This window comes from Eriocheir sinensis, chromosome 25 (genome assembly GCF_024679095.1).
Source record: "Eriocheir sinensis breed Jianghai 21 chromosome 25, ASM2467909v1, whole genome shotgun sequence".
NCBI lineage: Eukaryota > Metazoa > Arthropoda > Malacostraca > Decapoda > Varunidae > Eriocheir > Eriocheir sinensis.
In genome coordinates, this window is record NC_066533.1 from 5,411,526 (window position 1) to 5,423,668 (window position 12,143).

Genomic DNA, 12,143 nt, shown 5'->3' on the forward strand with positions numbered 1-12,143 from the left:
TTCCCTTTACTATTTCTATATTATTGGTTCTCTCTTCCTCCCTTTACTATTTCTATATTATTGGTCCTCTCTTCTTCCCTTTACTATTTCTATATTATTGGTTCTCTCTTCCTCCCTTTACTATTTCTATATTATTGGTTCTCTCTTCCTCCCTTTACTATTTCTATATTATTGGTTCTCTCTTCCTCCCTTTACTATTTCTATATTATTGGTTCTCTCTTCCTTTACTATTTCTATATTATTGGTTCTCTCTTCCTCCCTTTACTATTTCTATATTATTGGTCCTCTCTTCCTCCCTTTACTATTTCTATATTATTGGTTCTCTCTTCCTCCCTTTACTATTTCTATATTATTGGTCCTCTCTTCCTCCCTTTACTATTTCTATATTATTGGTTCTCTCTTCCTTTACTATTTCTATATTATTGGTTCTCTATTCCTCCCTTTACTATTTCTATATTATTGGTTCTCTATTCCTCCCTTTACTATTTCTATATTATTGGTCCTCTCTTCTTCCCTTTACTATTTCTATATTATTGGTTCTCTCTTCCTCCCTTTACTATTTCTATATTATTGGTTCTCTATTCCTCCCTTTACTATTTCTATATTATTGGTCCTCTCTTCCTCCCTTTACTATTTCTATATTACACTGGCCAAAAAAAAAAAAAAAAAAAAAAGCATAAAAGGCGAGACCATTTCGGAGGAATATTGGGGTCGCTGAATTCGAAAATGATATTAGTTTCGTCCAGTTGGCTCTAGTTTTTGAGATATTGCTGCAATGCGTTTTTCGTATCTGCGAATCCGTACACAATGATACTATAGAATTGGATTACCGTGTTATTGGTTCATGAATATTTCAACAAAACCAAAACACATTTATTATGCTATTTAGGCTATTAATTGATAATCAATCTGTCGAATAAATGTACCACTTTCATTTAAGTTTTCCGATTGTATATGAATACTTAAAATGTGATATTTACTTCCAGCATGCTACTATTTTAACACTGAACAAAGAAGAGCCACAACATTTTCCAGTAGTATCCTCATTTAATACAAGAGATTAATGAAACATTACAAAATTAAAATATGATTTCCAACGAAATTTCACACCCAAAGTAAACAAGGAAAATACATAATTTAAGCTAGTCAACATACTGTCTCGCTAGACCAATCTCGCAAGCTGTCCAGGTCACTGTACTTTGCTTCATCTGAAGGAAGTTTCTCTTATATGACTTCCTTTTTGTGAGTTTCCCGAGTACAATCACGCATAAGGTTCCAGCAGTAATCGGACATCATGTGGGCGTTCCATCGGCCTTGGTACCGCTCCTCCATAGTCTTGATGTCTTGGTGGAAACGTTCTCCCTGTTCTTCGCTTACATCACCAAGGTTTTCTCTCCCTAATTGGCTAAACAGGTAATGGATTTTGATACTCATTCTTGTTCCCAGAGCTTGGAAGTTTTTTAGCATCACTTCGACAAGTTCCTGGTAGTTACTTGCTTTCTTTTTGCCAAGGAAGCCTTGCACAACTGCGACAAAAGAAGACCACGCGGCAGCCTCAGTCTCAGTCGTGTGGGAGACAAAATGTTCATCCTTAATCAGCTTTCTAATTTGTGGCCCATCAAAACTTCCTGCCTTCAGTTTCTCATTACTCAGGCCAGGAAATTCTGAGCAGATGTAACAGAAGCATGTACCATCTTGATCTAACGCTTTCACAAATTGTTTCATTAGGCCCAACTTGATATGTAGTGGAGGCAGGATGATTCGATCACGGTTAACCAGCGGTTCATTTATGACATTTTTCTCCACCAGATCAAGCTCTTCACGAATGGATAAATCCTTCTTTTCCCAGTGCTGATTGTTGGCTCTGCTGTCCCATAGACAAATGGAACATGGGTACTTGGTATAACCACTTTGCTGTCCTAACAAAAAATTAATCATTTTTAAATCCACACATATGATCCATTTATGTTCATCATAACACAGTTTTTGTAGAACCATCTTTACACTCGTGTAGTGCTCTTTCACTATTACTGAATGGCCAATTGGGACACAAGCGAACATGCCACCATTGTGCAGCAATACACTTTAAATTTCGTTAAGAGCTGTCAATGAATAAACGCCACTCATCTGCACTGTACTTGGGCAGTCCCATTGCTGAAAGAAGGTCTTGGATGTTGTTGCAAAACACAAAGTCATCTTCTTCACTGAAATAACGAATAAGTTCCTCGTCTCTGTTACGGTAAAATGTTATCTTAACGTCAGAGTCAAGAACACGGTGTTCACTGAGACGGGAGGCCAAAATCTCAGCTGCCTCTTTTGACAAAGCTAGATCTCTAACAAAGTCATTCAGCTGTCCTTGTGTGTAAAGCTTCACTTTTGCAGTCTGAAAATCTCCCAAATACGAATGAATACAACTACTGATTTTTTTTTTTATGTCCAATATCTTTAAAAGTAGAGCCAATTCAACAAAAGTAAATGCATTTTCGGATTCAGCGACCCTGATTTACCCTTAAAACGTTCTAACATCCCGTGCCTTTTGGAAAAATGTTTTTTGTTGTTGGCCAGTGTTATTGGTCCTCTCTTCCTCCCTTTACTATTTCTATATTATTGGTCCTCTTTTCATCCCTATCTATCTCCCCATCTTCCAGCCTTTCCTGCAGACTAATGACCCTAACTATTTGTCTACCAACTTATCTCTATCAAACTTCCCTTCATCATTTCTGTATGGCTGATTCTCTCATTCTCCCTGCCCATCTACACAACTCCCAGCCTTTCCTGAAGACTTAATGACCTATTTGTCTCTATCATCTTATCTTTATCAATTTCCCTTCTCATTTCTGCATAAAAAGTTCTTTCCTTCCTCCCTACCTATCTCCCCATCCCCCAGCCCCCCTGCAAACTAATGGCCTAGCTATCTGTCTCTCTCACTAGCACGCCCCTTATCACTGCCCACCCCCATTACCATCTCCATATAATCTCCCGCCGGCAGCTTCCCTTCCTGTCAGCCCTCCTCCCATTGGTCGCCTCGCAGCCAATGGGCGTCCAAGAATCAGGTGACGTCACTTCTACGTCAATAACTACAAAACATCTGCGACCACCAATCTGCGTAGCGAGGCGGGGGCCCCCCCCCCGCCTCGCTCCGCAGATTGGTGGTCGCAGATGTTTTGTAGTTATTGACGTAGAAGTGACATCGGAAAGGAGGGGATGAAGGGGAGAAGGAAGAAGGGAATGTGGGATGCGAGAGAAAGGGGAGAGAAAAAGGAGAGGAAGGTAAAAGTGAGGAAAAGTGGAGGGGAAGGGGAGAGGAAAAAGGGGGGAAGGAGGGAAAGAAAGGGGAGAAGGTAATTTGGGATGCGAGGGAAAGGGGAGAGGAGAGGAAGGAGAAAGGGAGAATAGCAAGGGAGGAAAGGGATATAGGAAAAAAACGGATGAAGGGAGAAGGAAAAAGGGTATGTGGGGTAAAGGGAGAGAAGGAGAGGATGGAGGGGAAGTGGAGAAGAGATGGGAAAGCAGGGGAGAAAGACGAAGGGAATAAAGGAGTGGGAGCAGAGAGAGAGAGAGAGAGAGAGAGAGAGAGAGAGAGCATAACATCAGACCCCCCCCCCCCCCCGTGTACCTTCCCAATTGACCACTTCCTCCTCTTGCAATATATACCCTTGATAATAAAAATAAGAGGGAGGGAGAGAATGGGAGGAGAAACATCGAGGAGGGAGGGAACGGAGAAAAAAAAAAGTAAAGTAGGATGCTGGAATGGAAGGAGAGGGAGAGGAGAAAGGAGAGAAAGGAAGGAGAGATGGAGAGAGAAAGAGTAACAATTGGGAGGAAGGCGAAGGAGAGGGAGAGGAGGAAAGGAGAAAGGAAGGAGAGAAAGGAAGAGATGGAGAGAGAAAGAGTAACAATTGGGGGGAAGGGGAAGGAGAGAAGAATGAAGTGAACGTCTGATGCCGAACGGAAGGGAGGGAGATGAGAAAGAAAGGAAGAGGGACAGAAAGGAGACATCGAAAAGGAGGGAAAGAAGGAAGAATGGATGATAGGAAGGAAGGAAGGAAGGAAGGAGTACTGTGAGGGGAAGAGAAGGAAGGATAAAAGGGGAATGAGGGAAGAAGGGAAGGAGAAGGAAGGAGGGGAAGGAAGCCAGTAAGGAGAGGGAGCGAGGAGAGTGGGAAAAGGGGGAATACGAGGAAGGGAGGGAAGGAATTAAGGAAGGAAGGAAGGAAGGAAGGAAGGAAGGAAGGAATGAAGGAAAGGTTTTGGTGTGGAGGTATAAACAAATTCCAGGACTGAGTGAGTGCGTTAGAGAGAGAGAGAGAGAGAGGTCAGTCTCTCTCTCTCTCTCTCTCTCTCTCTCTCTCTCTCTCTCTCTCTCTCTCTCTCTCTCTCTCTCTCTCTCTCTCTCTCTCTCTCTCTCTCTCTCTCTCTCTCTCTCTCTCTCTCTCACACACACACACACACACACACACACACACACACACACACACACACACACACACATGACAAAAAATAAACTCAGCAATCACTGTCAACGCCCCCCCTCTTTCCTCCTCCTCCTCCTCCTCCTCCTCCTCCACCTGCCACTTTTCTCTCCAATATCTCTGTTTCCCCTCCTCCTCGTCCTCCTCATCCTCCCATTTTCTCTCCAATACCTCTCTTTCCCCTCCTTCCCCCCTTCACTCTTTCCTCTCCACCTCCAGTTATTCTCTTCCTTTTTCCGCTACCTCCTCCTCCCTTCTCCTTTCTGTTTACCTTCTCCCTCTTTGCTCTTCCTCTCCACCGCAGTTTATTCTTCCTTTTCTTTCTCTCGTTTTCACTTCTTTCGTTTTCTCCTTTTCCTCTGTTAATTCTTCTCTCTTATTTTCGTATATCTACATTTTTCCTTCATTCTATTCCTTCTTTTTTCTCCACCTCTCTCCCCTACTATTATTTACTCCTTTCTCCTTTACCTTATCTTTATGGCCTCCCTCCTTCCCTTCCTTTTACTCCCTTCCTCTTTCTCCCTTTATTTCACTTCTCCCTTTTCAAATCGTTTTCTCTTCACCTCTCTAACTATTGCTTCGTCCTTTTTCTCCTCGTATTATTTACCAACTCCACCTATCCACCAATCCACCTTTTCCTTCTTTACTCCCTTTCTCTCTCTCCTACATCTGTCCGCCTACTCGTCATCTTCTTCCATTTTCAATTTCTTTATATAGTATTTACTCCTCCACTTAGCAGCATTTCTACTGTTCTCCACTTCCCTTTATCCTCCATTTAAGGACATTAGGAATCTTCAGGAGGGTGGAAGGACTACAGTGGAGGACAAAGCATCAGGCCGCAGCGATTGTTTACAGTAGTGTCACCTAAAAAAAGTGGGAGTTCCTGTAAACTTAACCCCCCCTTTCATCACACATTCTCTCTATCCAAAAACTTATCGAACCTTTCCTTGGTGTCTATCGTATTGGCACCCACCACATGACTGCCAAGGCTGTTCCACTCGCTTCCCACTATTAGTAATCTAATAATCTGTATGGCTTTGTTGAATCTGAATTAATTTGGCTTAAACTCATCACTACGTGTCCTTCCTGGCTCTTTTCACTCCCAAAACCTTATTGATGCCACCCTTCATCCATATGTATGTTCAATCAGGTCTCCTCGCGCCCTTCGCCTTTCTAAAAATAAAATGCAAATTCAGACGTTTAGGCCTATCCTTATATTACATGTTTCTCAGCCCATGAAACATTTTTGTCGTGTTTCCCTGCACAGACTCTAACGGGTTAATGCCCAGACCAGAGACAAAATCAGCACCGCATAATCGAGATGCTAAGTACAGCTTGGGGTGAGCTTCAGTGCTTCTAGTACTGACGCTCCTGGAAAAAAAAGTAACCTCTCTGCGAGTTTTAGCCTCAATGCACTGAACCCTTGGACGGAGATTAGAGCTCACCAAGACCCTTAAATCCCTCTCACACCTAAACCTGCTAAGGGGGGGCGTCAATTAAAAAAAAAAATTATGTATGGATTTATTTCGTCCTATTCAAAATACTAGACTTCCTTACATTGTTTACCATCTGATGCCACTCCCCCGCCCAACCATACAATGTCACGTCTAGACCTGCTGCGGGGAGAGTCATTTAAAGAATAATTATGTGAAGGGTTACTCCTGCCTACACTCAAAACACTAGGACTGGTATTACGAGACACTTTGCCATATCACATCAACTATTTCTAAAGGTCAAAGAGGGGATCAATCGGGTTCTAATGAGTGTTTCTTAAGGTTCATGGTACAGAAGGGTCAGACTACCACCAGGGTCATAAAACTACTCCTGGAAATGCCCACAACTCCTACGAAAGCCTTGTCAAATATGTGTTCTTGGGCGGCGAAATGTCTCATAATACGACCCTGTACTTCCCGACATCAAACTCCATCTGCCGCTTCCCCGCCCGATCATACAATCTGTCGAGTTCTTTTTCCAATACACTAACGTCTTGAGCTGTTTTAGTTAGTCTGTCGACCTCCGTATCATCCGCAAACTTACTAACATCACTACTTAATTCCGAGTTCAAATCATCAATAAAAACGGTAAACGAGAGTGGCCCCAGTACTGAAACTTGCGGGGCCCCACTCGTCACGAAGCCTCAGCCAGTTTATTTTTTTTTTCCCGTTGATTTGTAATTGTTTCCTCAACCTACGCCACGTCCTGATCCAGTTCAGCACTTTAACAATCTGCATCAATATATTTTTTCTCTTTTCCTAGGTTTAAATATTCATCTTCCTCCTCTCGTTGACGTATTTCTTCATCATCCTTGTCTTCTTTTCCTCCTCCTCCTCCTCCATTCCCCTTCTCCTTCTCCCTCCCTTTCTCCCTCCTTTTCCCCTCCTCCCTCTCCTTCCCCCTTCTCACTCTCCTCCTCCTCCTCCTCCATTCCCCTTCTCCCTCTCTTTCCCATTCTCCCTCTCCTTCCCCCTTCTCCCTCTCCTTCCCCTTCTCCCTCCTCTTCCCCTTCCACTTCCCCTCCGCCTCCCCCTCCTCCTCCTCCTCCTCCCCTACCCCCCTTACTTCTTACATAAGACCTACATAAAATATTTCCTTTTTCACCCATATAACCAAACATTATCTTTCTTCTACTTCCTACACCAATGACCGTTTTTCCTCCTACACACACACACACACACACACACACACACACACACACACACACACACACAGCTATGGGGGGAGCGGTATTGTGTTCCTCGACAGATTATTATTATCACTATTATTACACACGTGACTACAGGTGATGATTATACCTGGATACTAATTATATACCTGTGTGTGTGTGTGTGTGTGTGTGTGTGTGTGTGTGTGTGTGTGTGTGTGTCAGTCTCTCTCTCTCTCTCTCTCTCTCTCTCTCTCTCTCTCTCTCTCTCTCTCTCTCTCTCTCTCTCTCTCTCTCTCTCTCTCTCTCTCTCTCTCTCAGCACAGATTTACATATGAGGTTAAGTACAAGTCATGATATAAGTCATTATACCTAATCTCTCTCTCTCTCTCTCTCTCTCTCTCTCTCTCTCTCTCTCTCTCTCTCTCTCTCTCTCTCTCTCTCTCCCTTCCTTCTTTCCTTCTTTCCTTCTTGCTCTCCATTACCTTCAGTTCCCATTCTCCCTCCCATTCCCTCCCTTTACTTCAACACACTCCTCCCTTTACTTTCCTCCCATTTCTTCTCCCTCTTCCTTTCTTCCCTTTTCCTCGTCTCATTTTATCAGGCGTTTCCTTTCTTTCTTAACGTCTTCTATCCCTTTCCTCCCATGTTCTCATTCCCAATTTTGCCTCTTTTGTTTCCCATACTTTTCCTTTGCCCATTTCTTTTTCCTTCCTTACCTACATCCCCTGTTCGGATTTCCCATTTCTTTCTCTACTTTTCATCTGCTTCCATTTCCTATTTCTCTCTACTTCCATCCGTTCTTTCCTCTCTCTATTACTCATTCCTCCCTCCTTACTCCACTTTCCTTCCTCCTCTTCCCATTCCCCAGTTCACCATTCCTTCCCACTCTTCTCTCCCAATGCCCCATTTCTTCATTAACTTCCTTTCGTCCCGTCTCTCCCCATTCCCCAATACTCACTCCTTACATCTCCCTCTCTCCCATCTCTCCCTCCTTCGACCCATTTCCTCCCATCTCTTCCCACTTCCCATTTCTTCCTCCTTCCCTCCGTTCTCTCCCCCCCTTTTCCATTTGTCCCTCCCTCCCTTCTGACCCCATTACTTATTCCACTCTCGTTTCTCCTTTTTCCTTTCCATTTTTCCCATTCCCCGTTTTTCCCCATTTCCCCCTCCTTCCCTCCCCTTTCCTCCCATCCTTCCCCATTACTTATTTCTTCGAATCGGCGAACCTCAGACGGAAGGTGGAAATAATTATCCCCGAAAAATTAATGCACCGTGAGGAGAGGCTTTTAGCGGGGCAGGGGGGGAGGGGAGAAAGGGGGAGAGAGAGAGAGAGAGAGAGAGAGAGAGAGAGAGAGAAACACACACACATATCAACAGACGGATATATATACAGACAGACAGACAAGGGTAAAGACAATCAGACGAAAAGTTGGACAAAAAAAATAAAGAAAAACACACAAAAATAAAACACAAAGAGACAAAAAGTAAACATTCAGACAGATATAAAAACAACAACAAAACAACAAGCACAGAGGAGGAGGCAGAGAGACAGACAAACAAACACACACACGTACCTACAGACAGACAGACAAACACAAGGAAAAACTGACGCGGTAACAACACAAACAAAGAAGAAAGGACAAGCAAAAAGAAAGATACACACACACACACACACACACACATACAGAGAGAGAGAGAGAGAGAGAGAGAGAGAGAGAGAGAGAGAGACGCAAACACAACACCATACCAGAAAATAAAAAAAAACACGGGAAAAGAATGAGAAAAAAGAGGATGAAGGATGTAAAGAGAGTAACTGAAGATAAAGAAAGAGAAAGAGAAGCGTGAATATGGCAGGAGGGAAAATACCATGATGGAAATATGAAGACGAAGGAGACAAGAAACCGAGGCCAAAAACAGAAGATAGGAAGAAAAATGCAAGATGGAAAACGAAATTGTGAGGAAAGAAAAACAGGTGTAGGAGGAGGAAGAGGAGGAGAGGGAAAAGCAAAAGAAGAATTGCAAAAAAAGGAAAGAATGCATGGAAGGAATCAGGGAGAGAAGAGGAAAGGAGTAAAGTAATTTGGAGGGAAAGGAGGAAAGGAGGGAATTACAGGGAGAGACGAAGGATGGGAGAAGAAAAGAAATCGGGAAGAAACAAATAAGGAGGGAGTTTTTGAAAAGATGAAAATGGGCCAATAAGAGAATGAGAAGAATTGAGAGGAGGAGGGGAAGGAGAAGGAGGAAGAGAGGGAAGATGGAAGGCGAAATGAAAAATAGGATGAGATAAGAGAGAGTAAGAAAGGAAGGAAAGAAGGAAGGAAAAAGGGAAGAAATGAAGGAAGTGAGAAGGAAGAAAAGATGCAGAAGAGGGAGATAGAAGGAAAGAAAGATAATACAGCATGAAAGAAAGGAAGGGAAGGAAGGAAGGAAGGAAGGAAGGAGACAAAAATGCATGAAGGAAGTGTACAAAAAACTGAGGAGAGGAAGAATAAGGTGAGGAAAGAAGAATGGAAGAAATAATACAGTAGGGAAGGATGAAGGAAGGAAGAGGGAGGGAAGGAAGAAAGGAGAGAAGAAAAGAACAAAAGTAGAAATTAAGGAGAGGGAAAGGGATAAGATGAAAAGATAGAGGGAGAAATGGAGGAAGAAGAGAAAGAGGGGAGAGTAAGGGAGAAGAAGTAAGGAAGGAATGGAGGGATAAGAGAGGAAGGGAGATGGAGGCAGTAAGGGGAAGGAGGGAGGAAATAATGGAGGAAAAAAAGGAAGAGGGTGAGGAGGGCCGAAAAAATGGAGGGAAAAAGGAGAGAATGAGAGGAAAAATGGAGGAGGAGTGGAGGAAAGCCTGGGAAAGGGAGGGGGAGTGAGGGGAAAGAAGGGAGGAAAGGAGGAAAGGGGAGGGAAGGGCGGAGGGAAAACAGAGTCATGGTCAAGGCTTTATGGACCCCGTGAGAGAATTTTGTCTTGATTACAATATTTACCTGACGCATCCTTCTCTCTCTCTCTCTCTCTCTCTCTCTCTCTCTCTCTCTCTCTCTCTCTCTGGAGCCTCATATTTCGCATCCTACTTTAACGAAATGCACACACACACACACACACACACACACACACACACACACACACACACTCAAACACATACGTACACACACACGCAGGCACATCACAACTATATACCGCATTTGCATCTGAATGTATGTGTGTGTGTGTGTGTGTGTGTGTGTGAGAGAGAGAGAGAGAGAGAGAGAGAGAACACACAGGACAAATTGATCACAGACAGTATTGAAGAAACGAGAGAGAGAGAGAGAGAACGCGGGGGAAAACACACACAGGACAAATTTATCACAGACAGTCTTGAAGAAACGAGAGAGAGAGAGAGAGAGAGAGAGAGAGAACGCGGGGGAAAAACACACACACGACAAATTGATCACAGACAGTATTGAAGAAACGAGAGAGAGAGAGAGCACAGGTATATAAGGAAAACGTCATGTCAGAATACACAGTCAGTGCTCAACCCGCTTCGTCTCCATCCTCACCACCACCACCACCACCACCTTCACCACCACCGGCACGAGGTAAGTGAGGGAAGAAAAAGTCTAGACACAGCGTGAATTAACAATGGAGTGTTTGTTATCGTAAATATTTAAAAATGTGTGCCAGGGAAGGGGAGAGGGTTGAGACGATGATCATTTTAAAGAAAAAAAAAAAAAGGAAGGAAGGAAGGAAGGAAAAGTGTGTGTGAGTGTGTGTGTGTGTGTGTGTGTGTGTGTGTGTGTGTGATAGTAGTAGTAGTAGTAGTAGTAGTAGTAGTAGTAGTAGTTTAAAAATGGAACAAAAGGATATATAACAAGCAAACAAGTTGTGTGTGTGTGAGAGAGAGAGTAACTAATTTGCCGGCTAGGTGACACGGAAAGCCATGATGTATGTACTCCCGTCGACACACACCTGCCAACTTTCTACCTGCCATAGAGCACCTTCACCCACCTGGCGGACTGATTGATTTACTGACAACTCTTACTATTTATTCCCACCTTTTTTCTTACTTATCACTACATGTTTACTTGTTCCTCCACCTCTTTACTATTCCTACTTTTTAGCTAACTTTTCTTATTTACTTATTACTCTACATCTTTATTATTCCCACTTTTTTATCTATCATTACTTACTCCACCTTCAATCACTATCCTATTTGGCAAACTGTTAACATAAGGTGGACATTACAACCAACATCCCGTAAGACCATGGAATCTATCGCCTTTACTCACATACCGTTTATATGACGCTGGAAACAATATCAAACATATCTATCGAAAGAATAAACATCGCAAAATTATTCTCACGTGCATACAGCTACAGAGATAAATGATGGCATGAGGTTGTGGTCTTGTGTGTGTGTGTGTGTGTGTGTGTGTGTGTGTGTGTGTGTGTGTGTGTGTGTGTGTGTGTGTGTGTGTGTGTGTGTGTGTGTGTGTGTAATAATAATAATAATAATAATAATAATAATAATAATCGGTTTATTTAGTTACGGCAGCCGACAGGATGAAAATTTACATATTAAAGATACATTTTAACTTCGCTAATGGGGATTTGGGGTCTGATATGTGTGGGAAGGTTGGGGCGATGGAGCTTGGGGTGGGGGAGGTAGTGGGGAGGGGGGAGTGCAGTGCGGTGGTGCCGAGAGAGGTGTGTGTGTGTGTCTGTGTGTGTGTGTGTGGGTGTGTGTGTGTGTGTGTGAGTGTGAGAGAGAGAGAGTGTTCTCTACTTATCCGTTTGATACATATGAAAAATGTGTCACATACAATAAAGAGAGATAACACGGTCTGGCCAACTGAGAGGCAGACAGACGCGTTAATGAAGCAATGAAGGAAAATTAAAGGATGAGACAGATGGACAGACAGACTCAATACAGTTCAGAGAAGAATACAAGGCAGCAATTAGACAGAGGCAGAATAAATAAAGTCAGAAAGAGAAGGAAGAAAAGGCGGTAACGAGAGACAAACATAATTGATAAAGTTAGAGGGAAGAGAATAAGA

The 12,143-nt window shown here is 43.1% G+C and overlaps 1 protein-coding gene across 1 annotated transcript in view; it reads left to right on the forward strand.

Annotated features, from left to right (window-relative positions):
* The first annotated feature begins 10,624 nt into the window (after positions 1 to 10,624).
* The window catches only part of LOC127003236 (uncharacterized), a 51,167-nt gene continuing 49,648 nt past the window's right edge, over positions 10,625 to 12,143 (forward strand). Inside the window, exon 1 of the mRNA XM_050869631.1 lies at positions 10,625 to 10,685. The gene's annotated coding sequence lies outside the window, so the exon portion shown is untranslated. The remainder of the gene's footprint in view (positions 10,686 to 12,143) is intronic.